Source organism: Molothrus aeneus, chromosome 1 (genome assembly GCF_037042795.1).
Source record: "Molothrus aeneus isolate 106 chromosome 1, BPBGC_Maene_1.0, whole genome shotgun sequence".
Lineage (NCBI taxonomy): Eukaryota > Metazoa > Chordata > Aves > Passeriformes > Icteridae > Molothrus > Molothrus aeneus.
Genome location: NC_089646.1, coordinates 18,761,861 through 18,778,415, shown reverse-complemented (window position 1 = coordinate 18,778,415; position 16,555 = coordinate 18,761,861).

Here is a 16,555-nt window from a genome sequence, read left to right as displayed (position 1 = left end):
ATACTTTTCCTTGAGTTACTACATAAAAATATTATAGATCATCCAACAATATGAGGAAATGTCACTGTATTCATTTAAAATAGCTATCTGTGAAATGTGTGTTACCGTATTTTGCTTGGGGCAATATATTTCCATGCTTTATGAAATTATTAATTCTCATTAAATTCTAATGATCCCGTCTGAAAAGAGCAGAACTAATTAACTGCTCCATTAAAGTTATTACTTACTCCTGATGAGGCCTGTAAATGTTTCTACTTTGTTAGGCCAGTGAAAGTTTTCTGAACCACAGCTCCTGGCCTTACAAGGAAAATTCCCCATTATTCCATAACAGTAAAATTACCAGGTGCTAACAACACCCATGTTAGCCTCTAAGATTGAAGTCTTACACCCTGAAACAAATATTTTCTTCCTCTCACAAATGCAAGAAAATGAAGCTCATGCTGGCAGGAAGGATCTGCAGAACCTGCATCAGACAGGTGATATCTACTTGGGGCCAGCACCCATACAGACAGTAGTTGTTTAAATGTCTTTAAGGATTTGGACTGCAGTGGCTCTGTACCTCTGCTGACACTTGTAAAACCAAAATGACTTTGCTCCCTCTCCAGAGGACTGTGAAAACTGATGACACCATGAGGTTCTCACATGCTGTGTCTGTTGGGGTCTCATCCCTGCCCCAGGGACAGATGGCAGAGCCATGAGCAGCAGCAGGGCCTGGAGAGCAGCACTGCCCCCCAGTCTGCACACTGAGCTGGGGTGCTCAGCACAAACTGGTGATTTTGAGAGGTTACAGGGTCACCTTCAAAAATGGCACCTGCTTAAAGACCATAATGAGTGCAAGAGGTGAGTTCCCAACACGGACTAAGGACAAGCAAAAGGGATTCAGCAGCCTCAGCACTGCCAGGTCAAGATCACAGAACCTCAGTGAGATGAAATGAAGGGAGAAAAGCCTTGATCAGAGCTGATAGGAAAAGCTTGATGACTGAAACAGCAAACAAACTGTGACAGTTGCTTTCACAACCATGCAGGGTACAAACATCCATCCACATGTAAGGAAGATTTTAAATACACACATGTAAAAATCTCCCATGGAAAGGCCCTCTGCTGATCTGGCCACAGAACTGGAACAGAGCCCATTATTGCTACTGCAACTCTGACCAAGAGCTACTCCAGACAAGCATCAAATACTTTCATCCATCAGGTAATAATTAAAACAGGGATATATTAGTTAAAGAATTTGAATAAATTATTACTTTGGCAATCTATTACATTATTTACATACAATGAATAAATTATGTTTTAAATTATTTGCTCAGCTTCATTATTAAGACATTTTTCAAAGTTTGATTTTTTTTTGAGAGGATTTTGTTGGGGCTTTTTCAGAGCTTATTCTTTTCTAGATAAAGGCTGAATTTTTTAGGAAAATTAAATTGTTCTTAATAATGCTTCTCAGATAGTAAACACAAAATATTTTGACATTCAACTCCCATCACTCCCCAAGAAACTCTTGAGTTTGCAAGGCTTCTGCCACAAAACCAGTTTTTATAATGGCCACTGATACTTTGGAAAGGATCAGAAGTTAGATTTGCAATCTAAAGTGACAAATACACACTGCATTTTGACTCATTCTATGCCAATCTCTGCATCTCTGCCATTTAGGCACTGAGGTTTGGCTCAGAGTTTTGGATGCTTCTCTGCAGCGAACAAATACAATCTGAAATACTGACTGCTCTGGAAATACTTTTTCCTCTGCTATGTCCCCCCTTTCAGTCACAATAACAAAATGATCAATTCTTATCATTAGCCCTTGTTCCAGCCCCTTGAAAAATGTTTCGCCAAACATTTGCAGTTGCAACTTTTGACAGCACAAGCTGTGCTTAAACCGCTCACCCTTCCCTGCCTTTCCATGGCCTCCCTGTGCACTGGGCATCCCCAGGAAGGGAGCTGATTCCCCATTTGGGACAATCCCAAGTGCTTGGTGATCACCTGCACTTTGTCCAGTGATGGTGCACACCAAGGTCAGTAACGCTGTTTTGGGCCCCAAGGCAGCTGTGCAAGGAAGTGTTTCTGAGCAAGGAAACGCCAAATGATTGGAGCTGTCTCGGCAGCAGAAGCAGCCATAGGACCTAAGCCACACTCCCACTCTCAGGCTGGACTCGGTGCAAGCAAGCCCCAGGCTCAGCTGCTCCCTGAGAGAGGCTGCCTCATTCCCTGGGGGCACCTGGCTCCACCAGCCACCCCAGCCTGGCATTCCCACCACCCACACGCTCCCTGGAGAGCTGTGCCACTTGCCCAGAGCTTCCAAAATAGCAACTTCCCAGCCCATAAGCTTTTGAAAACATTTGCAACCAATTTTACAGTTAATTAAACCCAGATTTGCTCTATTCAGTCATTTGTTCTATAACTTTAAAATCTTTTTTGGTTTAAAGTTAAGGGGTTTTTTTAAGTCATGTGCAAGCTTTTGCTGTAAATAGGTTAATTGCAGCTCTGATCTTCTTCCAGCATCTGCCAGTAAAGACAAACAGTTTTAAAACATCCAGGCCTAACAGGGATCACAGCATTTCAAGGTGGGACCAGTCCCATGGTGCTGCCAGCAGAGAATCCCATGCCAAATCATACAGCTAATAAATAGTATGGCATCAATTCCTCAAAAATTTCCATAGCAAAAGTTTTAGGAAAAGATCCAAATACTCCATCAGTAAATCTCACAGAGTAGGTAAAGCCTTTGCAGTTGCCATGTATTTCAAGAGGTCTTTCTCTCACATGTGGTTGCAGTCCACAGATCCAAAGCTTACACAAACTAGATATGCCACAAATTTGAAACTCTCTCCTCTGCTCAGAACAAATGTAGGAAAATTATATGATGAAAGTCACCCACTTTTCCTCAACAAGACAAAAAAATCATTATCCACGTTTTTCTTTTAAAATCAATATTTCTACCAAGAAAGAGAAGTAAGTTGTTGCAAGCAAGACTGTCTGGCTTGAGTTTAAAGGCAGGCTTCTCCAAACTGGCAAAGTTTCCCCAGCAATGTGCCTTTCTCTGGTTCCAAAGCAGAATTTCTTATGACTCGTACCTTGAGTATGTAAATGAGGAAATACCAGTGAAAATTAAGCTCCTGCTCACCAGAGATCAATCATTGATTTTCTTCCTCTCTTTATTCAATGAATAGAACAGGCAAGATTTTAAAAGGTTTTAAAAACCTTTGGGAGAAAAATTATCCATTTAAAAACCGTTGCAGTGAATTGTAAATATCAACAAAAAAACCCCATGTCTTGCCTCCATTTCTGGTGAGTGCTATAAGTTTTTTTTGAGAAGTGAATGATCCATGTTCACTGAATAAGGTCACAGAAACAGCCCAGTGCCTTGAAGAGCAACTGGAATCACAGACACCCTTGGCAACTGTGGGCACCTATACTTAGTCCTTGCCCTGGACAAAGGAATTCATCCTACAAAATCTGAGGTGTCCAGGGGCATGATGTACTGGTATGTCCCAGAGACAGGCAGTCTCTGGTGCTATGGGAGCTGTAGGCTGTCCTTTGTAGAAAATAATGACTAATTTACTAACAATGGGAGCTTAAATCCTTCCTATATCAACCTGGAAGGTGTGAACTGATGTCCAGTAAAATCAAAAAACACCCTCTGAACCCAGATTAGTTTATTGGTTTTGAAAGCAAGGAATTTATTTACTCCTACAAGCAAAGCCCATTTGTGCATTAGAATTATCTCAGTGCCTTAAACAAACTTTCAGAAAAGCTTTCCTATGGAACAGCCATTAAAGTGAACTGTTGGAAATTTCATTACTGACATTAAAAAAACTCAAACCCCTCTGATGTCTAGTACCTTCAAAGTGATATTAGATATTATAATAATTCTTTTTTTTCTAAAAAAAATCACTATATAATTCATTAAAACAAGGATTTTAGTGCCACTTACCATCATCTCCTGCTGCTGGTAGGAGACCCCAGGGAGGGAGCACAGATGCCAGTGAGAGTCTGACTCAGGCCAGAGCACCACCCCTGCAATCCTGCCTGCAACAACAAGCAGGGTGAGGCTTCCCAGACCACATCCAAGCACTGGGGATTGGAGATCACCTGTCAGCCATTACCCACACTGGAGACAACACCTACTCTCTGAAAACACTGCTGCATTCTAGCACTTTTCTTTCTTAAATTCCACATCCTCACAACCATTTGATTTTTTAGACAATTGTCTTTATTTTGCAAAAAACACCCTGTGTGTTTTAGGCAAACCTGCACCACACTCTTATAGACCAGAAGTCTGAGTCAGACACCATCCTGTCAGTCTGTGTAGGTAATTTACACATTCCCTTAATCCTTGGACTCAGGATCCTTGTGGGTCCATCCCAATTCAGAATGCTCTGGGAGTGTGTGTGAAGTCTGACCATATATACAGCAGTTTATGTAAAAGTGCAGAATATACAAAATCCACATCAATCAAAAATATCACCACGATCTCAATATAAATCAAGATCCACAACTCAAAATCCAAGACTCTAGTTTAAATCAATTGGAGTTCTGCATAAGGATTAAGGTCACAAATTCTCCTTCTTCCTCTCATTTGAGGAAGTGTGTGCAGGGCTAGAAGTAAGAAAGTCTTCTAGAGAGATGTTTCACCTTAGCTAACAAAAACAAACAAACAAAAACCAACCAAACCAAAAAACCAAAACCTGCAGATTCTGTATCTAGAATAAATATATTATGCCACTCTCATAAATATTCACTTTTTGAACCCGTTCCAAAATTCACCAGAACTCATGCCAGTTTTTTCTGCAATTGCTTTCTGCATCAGTGAGACTCCTGACCTCACACACGGCCACTCTCCTCTCTGACATTTTGACATCATCATTTACAGGCTGTTGTTACCGTGGCAGGTTCTTTAGGGCAGGAACAAAGAAACAGTATGGTTTGACTTCTAGGAAAGAGCATTTGCTGAACTTCCTGCAACCATTCTACTCCTAACCCGTGGAAACCAATGGCTCATGTTCTGGGGAAGTCAAAGGATTTGTGGCTAGTTACTGCACAAATCAGAAGGGAAACACATACAGAGCTTGTTGCTGAACTTGTCAGTGATTGCAGTTAAAGGTAAATTAAAGGAGGGACACAGATCAAGAATCACCAAAGAATGGAGTATCAGGTAAAAGAAGAGGCAAAATGTGCATTTTTTTAAAAGAGAGAAGTTTCATATTGCCTTCAAGCTGCTGACCAAGATTCCTCTTAACAATGGATTATATATTACTGTAACCTTTTTTAATTCCTGCTTAATTAATAAGAATTCTACTATTTTTCAAATGTGTCTTTCTCCTCTGTTTTGGATTCTATTCTTAATCAATGAAAAACCCATTAAATTTTGAAAAATAACAAACAGTTTTATGGGGCATACTGCATGAAGTACTGTTTCTTGTTAATTCAGACTATTTTTTTCAGTTTCATTGTTTTTGAAATATTAACAATTCCTATCAATCAGAGACCTGCAGAATTCAAGTTGCTACATTAATTTTGAATAATTGATTTTAAAACAAATCAATTTACATTTCTATAAACATGATTTCCCAGGAAAACCTGATAAAAGGAGACTTTCTTTAAAGGATTTCCTGGAATCACTCTGGCTCATTCAGGTACATTTTCCTCTTTAATAAGTTTAAGGTACTTAAACTTATTTAATTTTAATATAACCAAACACATGCTTGCTAAAATTAACATTGAGAGTTGTCATCAAAACTTCAAAATTATTTAAAGAACATTGTAATTTTAAATTTCACAGTTACATTTAAAAGCACAAGAAATCCAAACTGTAGACAAAAGCAAAACTGTATTTATTCTTTAATATGTTATTACTAACAAGTATGGGTAACATAATTACATGATTGTATTTTAAGGTTATCTTTTATCAGCATCCCTGACCTTAAAATCAAAACTCTGTCTGGCAAAATTTGCCAGTAATTTATGTTGACATTAGTAGTTAAAATATTTAATGGGATTGTTAATTTTTAATTTTTATCATACTGTTTTCAGACACTCTGATACCAAAAAGAACCCCAACAAAAATCTAGAGAAAATGACTGCTTACTCTATTGCCCTTCAGTATGTTTAACAACCACATTTCTGGGTGCTGTCATACAGCCAGACATACAGGAGCTATGAAATACAATTTATTGCCCATAATTAATTACGCTCACAATCCTTTACAAGGAAAAAATTGTACCAATAAAATGGAGACCTTATAAAAAGAACTGTGTATTACTTTGAAATGACAGGCTTCTCTAGCAGTTTCACTCCTGCTTTTTGGCTAAAATTGTTCTTGTTCGAATGCTGAATTGTCCACCTGGGCCCAGCCCAGCTGTCTCAAGAGCTCTGACTCCAGACTGGCAGCAAAAGCTGCATTCTTCAGCAGCAAAGTCAGGGTTCTATTGCAAGCCTTGGTGTAGCATGGTCTTGTGATTCTTTTTTTTTAAGCTTCACATCTTGGAATTAACAGGTTACATGAAAAGCTCAGCTTCCTTTAAACAAAACTAATTTTCAACTTCACTGGAGAATAAGTTAAAAATAATTTTGTAAAAACCTGGGGATGTGGAAGGCAAATAAGGCCAAGGGGTTTTTATACAGTAAAGACTTTCTAGGCTGGCATGGTGGGTTTACGTTCTATTTCATATTTTTAATGCTCAATATTGACAACATTAATAGTGAGGTTTTATATCAAATGTTAAACACTGCAGAAGAGCAGCCACCCATCAGAGCCAGAAGGACATTTATAGGTTAGAACAGCCGAGTTCCTCCTGCATCCCCATTAATAACAAAATCCATTGCTTAAATAAATAATTGGGAGGGGATTAAGCATAGTAAGAGCTTTGTTTTGGTGGACTTGTTCAGTGGAAAGCAAAATCCTAGTTAGTATCAACCCACTTACTTGAGAAAGTGAACTGGGACAACAGAAATCCCCCAAACCAGGAAATGTGTTTCCCAATGATTTTTTTTTTTAATCTAGTTATAATTTATTTTCAAATGCGATTCCTGGCTTTCCTACTGCAAACCCTGGGCAATCTCAAGCCCCTTGCTGTTGTCCTCCTGAGTCTGTAAACAGGCAGAATTAAACAACAGCATTACTAAGTGCGGACTTACTCCATTCATCTTAATGGACTGTTAATTATGACCACTTAAATGCCCACAGTGTTAACCCTGTCACCGCTGGCTGCATTTCACCCGAAAAGGCAGTTTATAGATGTTGATTTATACACAAACAAGTAGATGTAAACTCTCCATCAATGAACTTTTAAGCGAACTAAACTATTAATAGTTATTCATATGGATTATGAAGCCAGTTGAACAATCTAATAATTGTATTCTGAAGTTTATTCCTTTCAAAGATTAGAGCACGGTGCTGCTTTCAGAATCAACATTGCTGGCTAATTGCTTGAGGGCTGAAGAGTTTCAAACAGGATGGTGTTGGGTTTGTAGTGAATTTTCATGTTGTGAATTTTCAAGGGCTGGTAAGGTGCAGTTAACTGATTGACTTTGCACATCCTAAGTGATGCAGCAATATGTAATGTCAGGATGTAATAAAGCTAGTTGACTTTTCTTTAATTTCAGAAATTTTTATAGAGCTATATAAAATATGAAACTATTTATTTTAAAAAGCCAGGAAAATCTTGGGGAGAAAAGGTAATAAATTTTATATATTGCTGCCTATAAAGCTGATGGAATTAGCAGGTATGACAAATGGAATAAATTCTTGGGCACAAATATATAGACATTTGGAGGGGGCACAGAAATCACAGTGGTTTAGAAGAATTTAACAGAACAATATTTGGAGTACAGTCATTATAGGAATTGTATTTTTAATATTGTATGTACTGCAAAAGTAATAATTACCAAAGCCTTAGGTTTCATTGCCCTAGTTCTCCACTGGCATCCTGGGTATTTGAGGAAAATCTGAGCACCAAAAGGAGCCCTGTCCATTTGTTCTGTCACACCACAGGTTTTTCAGTCATTCCTTCCATCAAATCCTATGGTTGCTCCATGCTTGCACAAATCCCAGGAACTAGGTGTATGTGGTAAGCTGGTTGGCATGGGGAAAAGGAAGATCTCACAACATTCATAACATGCAAACCCCTTGTAAATATTTTCTCAGTCTGCACTGGCAGTTTCAGCCACCACCACTGCAGCACCACTGGCTGCCCATGCAATGCAGATTCTCATTTTTGCAGCACAACCATCATTTCCAGAGTCCACTAAACAGCCAATGTGACACTTCCACAACAATTAGAAAAACAGATCCACCGAATAAAGCAACTCTGAAACCAGAAACCACAACCCAAACCCCTGAGAACCCAACAACAATTTGTGCTCAAGTGTGCGCTCTGTTTCCCCCATTTAAGCACTTTGGGGTGCCAATTTTTTTTTAAAATAAGAATTAGTTGTAAATGAGCAGTCAGGCCCTTGTGGCCAGCACACAGCACTGGCAAGAGCAGCAGTGCCAGAGGACGTGGGCCGGTGCTTTGGGTGTACCAGCAGCGCAGACCCCCCTGATAGTTACCATAGAGATAGCGGGAGCCACAAAGAGCTTCGATCGCTCCCGGCCGGGAGGGGGCAATTTGTATGCGCGAGCCCTGCTGGGATTGAAAGAATGCAGAGGAGGACAGGAAAGATAATAGAGAGAAAAAGAAGTGAAGGGAGAATGCAAGAAATGAGAAAAAACGAAAGAAAGAAAGGAAAAGGGGGAAGGGGGAGATGGGAAAGCGACCAAAGGGAGTGAGGGTTCTCAGAAGAAAAAAAAATCCAGCGGAAAGACCAAGGGAAAATGGAGAGAGAAGGAGAGAAAACATGAGTGAGAAAATTCATCTTGTGCAGACAGCACTCGTGTTGCTGCCTGACAGGCACTGCTGCTCCAGAGGAGCTGAGCCAGTAGTGTGGGCAGCTGAGAGCAGCAGGGATGGATGGATGGATGGATGGATGGATGGATGGATGGATGGATGGATGGATGGATGGATGGATGGATGGATGGAAGCTTGCAGTTCCTGACCTACACCAGAAAAACTGCTCCAAACACGTAGCAGAGGAAGGAGACTGAATTGGAGAGGAGAGGAGAGGAGAGGAGAGGAGAGGAGAGGAGAGGAGAGGAGAGGAGAGGAGAGGAGAGGAGAGGAGAGGAGAGGAGAGGAGAGGAGAGGAGAGGAGAGGATGGTTTGTTCCTATATGCCCACATGTGAACATTCTGAAGCTATTGCCAACTGCACCAGCACCACAAAAGCAAACAAGTTTATTTCTTTCTTCTTTGTGCTCCTCAGTGAAGGGCATTGAGGGCTCAGGGCAGGACAGCTTGTGCCTCTGAAAGCTGTGACTGCCTGGTCTGGTGGGGCTGGAGCTTCAGCAAATGCTCTGGGGTCCCCTTGAGGACCACAGCAGCCTCCACATTCCCAGCTGCCTCCTGCAGACAACACCTAACTCCCTAGTCTGGAAAGGCCGAGAAGAGCAATTTGAATCACTAACAGAATCAGCAGTCTCCCAAACACCAAATTTGGGAAAAAATCTCTTAGTGATGACGGTGACCACTGTAATAAGTGGACTGTGCTTTTGCAAAAGTCTGTTGTTCCTCTGCAGGTTAGTAATGTCACAGGCAAGTCTGCTTGTCTGCCCAGAGGAATCTTAGCAAAGTCAGAGACAGAGAGAGATTTGATACATAATCAGTAACAGTTAAAGAGAAATATCTTATTTGGTGGTGTTCCTCAGCCCTGTACCTCCCAGAAGGGAGGAGTAACTAAAAATGTCTGCTTTGGTGGCCTCAGCGATGCCATCGTGCTGCAGCAACTCACCTCGCAGTTCCAGGACACTTCTCAGCCCCGAGCTGGTACTCAGCTGGGATTTTAGTTTGCTGCCAGAGGAATGTCCCAGAGGCTGGCAGGGCAGCAGAGAGCTGCAGGGTACTGCAGCCCCATGGCTGAGAGACGGGAGAATTTTTCCTGGGGAGAATGACCATCTGCTGAGTTTTTCCTAAAATACACCTTTTTTTTTTTTTCTCTTAGAAGCAGCACCATAGTATTCCTCACCTTGAGGGCCATCCCATTCAGCCCTGTGGGAACAAGACAACATCCCCTACATTTCCTTACAGAGAAACAGATTTAAATATGTTCAGTGAAAGTTTAGCTTGGATTTCAGAGACAACCCCCCAAGTGTCAATAGCATCAATTGGCCCATCTGTGTCATGGGCTCAGTACACACAGACCAGCCTAGAAGTGAATGTGAAGGTGTTATTTTTCTTTTTAATGAACCAATACTGGGTTTGTATCATTCCACTTTTCAAGCCAGCTGCCAAACTGACCATAAAGCAAATTTCTCCCTTGCATATTAACACCAATGTCAAGTTACCCCTAAGATCAACAGCATTGCCTTTGAGTTAAAAGCACACAGATGTCTGAGTAACAGTAAAATTACTGAAGTATGTAAAAGCCTCTGGAAATGTTGGAAAGCAGCTTTTCCATATATAACAGTGTCACCATTTAAGTCAAATACATTGTGATTTTAGCTTAAAAAGCCCTCCAAAGCAACACAAACTAAATTGAAAACACTTTCCATTCAGAGGAATATACTCTTTACATAACGCTGCAAAGTAAAGCAATAAAATGGCATGTATAAAACTGCAAAGTGCCTTTGTAGGAAAACCTGAATAGTTTAATGCACAAGTTTCCAAACTGTCCTATGCATTAGAGTTACTATCTTTTTAAATGTGTTTTATAATACAGAATCATTTTTAAAAGAGACGGTGCCAGTGCAGCCACAGATTCCCTTATCACCACCACACATGTAGGGAGAGGATCCTCCAGCAAGCCCCACAGTTTCCAGCCAAGCCCAGCCCAGCCTCAACAGCCTCAGGCTGCTGAAGTCATTAAGATTTTTATGAACATCTACTAGCCAGATGAGTCCTCATTTCCAAATCCCTTACAAATTTTTCCACCACAAGAATACTTTCCAAAAGCTGGGTAATAGGCCTCAAACAGTTCTTTCAGTACTAATGTGAACTGGAAACTAAAAAACCATCCAGCAATGGTAATTTGTACAAGTCTCTTAAATCTTGAAAATGAGGCTATTCATTTTCTAATAATAAATCTTTACTACAGATAATCTTATCTTCCTTCCACAATAAACTCCTAATTATTACCTTTCCAGCCAGCATATCTGGGATTTTAAAAGTATGTGACAGCAGTAAAAGCAAGTGCTGGATTTTAGGACTGAAAAAAGGGGATAGTTAGGTTAGGCATACAGAAGATCCTTGTTTTTCAAGATCTGGACAACATGATAGAACAGAACAAGTTACAGGCTGGGAGTGAACTATTCACACCAGAGAAGTCAAGGACAGCCACGGCCCCACCAGCTGTGGGGAAACTCCACCTTCAGTTTGGCCAGATCTGTGCTGCCCTAAGGAAAGTGAAAGAGGAAAATGCTTCTTTTTTTTTTTTCATTTTAAGTTAGACCCAGTCAAAACCAGAATCCATTGCTAAATATTAAGGGAAAACGAACAAAACATTTTTGCAAACATTTGTCTAAACTGAAAACTTTGCACATCATTAATTCCAAGTTTTATCTCCCATTTCCACTGGAAGTTCTTCAGGGCTGGCAGCCCCTTGAGGCCCAGGAGTGCTGAGCACAGTGTGAGCCATGGCACAGACCTTCTCTGAGTCACTTTCACTCTGCCGAGGAAAAGCAAATTATGGAGGGCATCCGCAAGGCTAATTTTTGAGCTTCAGAATATTTATGTCACCCAAGGAAAAAAATCAGGTAAAGTATGTCCTCACGTTAAACTGAAGATCTTAATTTTGAGTAGTAACCACTTATCACTGCCTATTTCAATTGAACCATAGAAGGGGAAATATTTAGAGACATGATCTGAAGAGCACATCTGTCTTACACAACCAGAAATGTTTGCAGGAAATCTGTGAAGTGAAAAGGAGACCAAAATTATCACTCAAATCCTGTATTTTACCTTACTGCTTTACAATCATGTTTTAAACAGTACAAGGGATTTAGCAACAGCAACTTTTAAGCAGAATATTTACAAACAACTCTCAGCTTGTTAAATCAATTATTCCTTATCAATATAGGCACTACTCTAGCAAGCACTTAACAGTTGCTTGCAGAGCCTGATATGTCAATGACACAACAACAAAATAAAATAACCAGAATATCAGAATAAAATATAAAATCACCAGTCAGAATAATATATAAAATCACCAGTCCCTTGGTCTCAGTTATTTGGAAATTCCCAGAAACTCATTGCTCTTCTGGAAGGTGTAGATAGAAGTGTTCCCACGTCTCCCTCTCTATTTAACTATGAAGGTGCAATTTAGCTCCCAGGTTTTGCCAACAAAGCTATGATGATGACAAAGGAACATAATACTTAACAGAAAAAAATATTCTAAGCCTATCTTATGTAATAATACTTTAAGTACCTTAGGGCAAATGAACTTCATGAATCAAAGTCATATTCTTTACAGGAAAAACATTATACTGGCCTTTCTCTTCCTGTGAATGCATTTCTTTGTGGCAAAATACATATTTTGAGTAATCATAAAAATAGTTTTTAAAATAATTTATATTTTATTGATTTATAATTTAGAAATAAATTTATTTCTTCTATTTAATTCTACAAAATTTCTCTGTCCTTCATATCTGTGGGACAAGATACAGTGTTATATCTCCTTGGTTCTTCTTCACACCCTGTTTCCTCCCTGAACCCTACATACCTTTCACACATAAATCGGATTTCCATGACATTTAAATGCAGTTCCTTAAGCTTTCAGCAAATGTGACACAGCTTTCCTCTCTGGGCCCTACAGCAGTTCCCAGTATTACTCAATCTGGTTGTAATCTTTGTGTTTCTTGGATAATATTAAAAATTTGAGCTGAGTGTCACTTTCATTTTCAGAAAAAGACTTGCCCATTAAAAAGTCAGTGCCTGTTTTTCTAGGTTATTGTTTCTAGACTGCATTTTTTTCTCACAAGCACAAGTTCGTAATTTTAGCCTTTGATGGAGATTGTAATTTGCATTTTAGTAATTTTGCTCACTCTGCTTTTTACAAATGCTATTCTTTGGAGATTCCTGTGTGCTACAATTATAAAAAAATAACCAGGAATCTGCTTGGTTTTTTAGTGCCTTTGATTCAAATAGTCTCAAGAAATGCTGTACCAGCATCAGGATGTGTAGGAAAGAGGTGCTAGACATATTTTTATGTATCAATCCATGGGGTAGAGCATGGAACTGAGAAATTAAAGCAAAAATGTTCAGATACAGAAAGTAAGCTGTACCAATATGCTGAAATAAACAGGAACTGCGTATGCAGTATCTCAGAATTTCCTTGAAAAATTAAAAACTTGAATAAGAACAGCACAGTTCTCAACAGAAACATTATTCTTAACAATTAGGATTAGAACTGCTCCCCAAATTGACTTGAAAGAAACCAATAAGAGAATAAAATCAAGCAGTTCTGTCTGAAAATCCTATTCTTTAATCTTCAGACAATGGTCTCCAGCCATCCCTGCATTATATTTTTTTATCTGTCTTTGGGTTTTTTTTTTTTGTTTTTTTTTTTTTTTAAGTGTGTTGTTTCTGCTGTGCTTATCTTTGAAGGAGTAGGTCCAAAGTAAGCAAACAGCAACGAGAAAAGAAATAAATAAATAATCCCGGGGAAGGAGCCTCTCTGAGCCTGTGTAGCTGAACCACTGACTTATTGTCTCTGCTCTCACCACACCCCCCACTTCAGTCGGTTGTTCCTCTGTAAAGAAAAAAACAAAAAACCAAAAAAAAACCCAGAAAACCAAAACCAACAAAAATTTTAAAATTTGTGGAGGCCTACCATATTAAAAGCCTAGCAATCCTTAGGGAAAAAAAAAAAAAAACCACCAAAAAAAAGCCATGGAAAAGCTATTTGTTATATGAAAACAAAAAAGCATCTGAAATCAGCATGTTGTATTTGTTTTCACCATCAGTTTGAGGTGGGGGAAAAAGAAAGAAAAAATAAAGACAGCTGTTAACCCATTTTAGGAGAAGTGGGAAAAATCCTGGGGACTTCCTAAGCCTAATTTCAGCCTAGAGTGATTTTTATGGGCAAACAATGAATCCTTAAAATAATTGGTTCATATCATGAATGCACAACAAACTCTGAACCCAGGCCTTGATTCAATTTCCAGGGTAATTTGTAGGAATACCTCCCTTGATTTTGGCGATGGTAACAATGTACAATATCATAAAAAATAAAAAATCTTTACCGATGTGTTCTGGCTGAACACAGTGCAATTGTTTCTTTATGTTGCTTGAGCTCTGAGAGTGTTTTTGCAGCATTACATGTGACTTATGTCGATGAAAACAAATCGATATAAATCGTGGGTAAAAAAAGCACCATCACTTAGAGAGGTACTAAATTTCCAGACCACAGTATTCAGATTATGATTATTTATTGCCATTGTAGGTAGATGAAAGGCTGTGGCGTTCCTTCCAGTCTCCCTGTTCCGTGCCAGCTGAATTCTGCGAGAGGGATGGTGTTACGAATGGAAGGCTACAGTAATGTTAACTATGCTGTTTCCCTCCAACATCCATTTTGTTCCAAAGAAACACTTGCCAGAGATTAAAATATTCAAGATGGCTGTTTTCTGCACCCTTTCTGCGAGCCGTACAGTTTTTCATCTTTCCAATACTCCGGGTCCCCGTCTTTATTGAGACCATGAATATTTTATTCCCCATCTTATCTGCCTCCCAAGTCATTAAATATTGGCCAAAGTTCAAAGGGAGCTGCTTCGCCACGGTCTCGCTCCCAGCCCGGACCCCGCGCAGCCCCTGCGGCCGCCGCTCCGGCCGGACGCCGCTCCCGCACCGCCGCTCTCGCCGGGGATGCGCCCCGGTCCCCGGCACCCCCAGCACCCCCGGCACCCCCGGCACCCCCGGCAGCCTCGCCCGGCCGGGGCAGCGGGCGGAGCGCGGCGGCTCCGCGGGGGCGGCGGGCCCGGTCCCGCACCTGGACTTCCGCGCGGCCCCGCGGCCCCTCCCGCGCGGCTGCGGACGGGGCGGGGCGGCCGCGGGGCCCGGGGGCGGCTGCGGGGGGGTCCCGGCTCCGCCGGCCCCGCCCGCCGGCAGGAGGCAGCGGGAAGCCCCGGCGAGGGGCGGGGGCGGCGCGGATCCCCCCGGCTCCCACGCAGAGCCCACCTCTCCCCCGGGGCTTCCCGTGGCGGGGGAAGAGTCCGCGTTCTTTTGTCCCCGCGCGTCCCCGCGTTTGTGGGTGTCCCGAGCGGCTGCGGGGCCGGCTCGGCCCGGGGGCTCCAGCAGTGCGGGCGGCCGTGTCCTCCCCATCCCCCAGGGCTCCGCTGGACGCGGCGGGAGGGGAGCGGGACCCGCACCCGCAGGGAACGCCGGCTCCCCGAGCCCTCCATCCCGCAGCGCCGGGGCGCGGGCGGCCGGCGGCGGCTCCCCCTCCGCCGAATGCGGAGCCCCCGAGCGCTGCCCGAGGCGGGGGACCGCGGCAGAGCTGTCCCCTGTGTCCCCAGCCCGAGGCACCGGCCGTCCCCAGCCCCGCGTCCCCGTCCCATCGCCGCGCGAACAAAGAGCCGCGGCGCGTTGCGGGTTGCTGCGGTTTATCCAGGCGCTGGTGATGCCAGGGTGAGACAACCGGCGGTCCGCTGGTTCTGGGCTCTCCCGAACGTCTCGACGGCGAGTCTTGTCCAGCTGCCTTAAAAATTGCTTGGAATATCGGTTGGGAATACTTACTCTGGAATTCATCTCGGTGTTAGTTAAGAGGTCACTTTGAATATGTCAAATCTTTTTCCTAAAAGCATCAGACGGTGCAGTCCCCCATTACATTTAGAACAGCGTTTATCCGAGACTGCATATAGATAAATGGATTAAGGCAAGAACCGGCTGGCTTGTCTGGGTACATTACACAGCTACGAGAAGCTTTTTCCACGGCTAAGAACTGAAAGCTTCACTGACCTCTGAAAAAATTCTACTTCATACAAAGGAAGCTTCGATTCCCTGTCTAGTCCCAAAAATGTATCAGGTTTCCCGTTCTCCACAACCTTAATTGTAATTAGTTGGTGAGCAGATGGGATGAGGCACTTCCCATGCACGAGCTTTCCACTTCTACAAAATTAGTTTATCAAGCACTGCCTAAATGTCGCTTTGTATTACCGAGCCCATGATGAGCCCCTCCTGCACACGTGTCGCAGGATCGCGGCGTGGGTGCTCGCACCCCGCACCTATTTTAACAGGTTTGATGGTGCACGCTTGCACAGCGACGTGTAGCAACTGGGATGAGCCTAAACAACCCCCGTGGTCAGCTATAACCACCCCTGTAAAACGCATCTGTGACTTGCTAAGGAGAGCAAGACTTGCTTTAGGCGAGCAGAAACGCCTGTCCTTCCTCATGAACTATCAGCTAATTTTAGTTTTTAAATTGTTACTGGTTTTCCAGACACTGCTGCTTCACACTGACATGATCAATTTTTTGGTGGTGGTGGTTCCTGTAAGCTCTTGATGCCTGCCTGCCAGCGCGGCGGTCCAAGC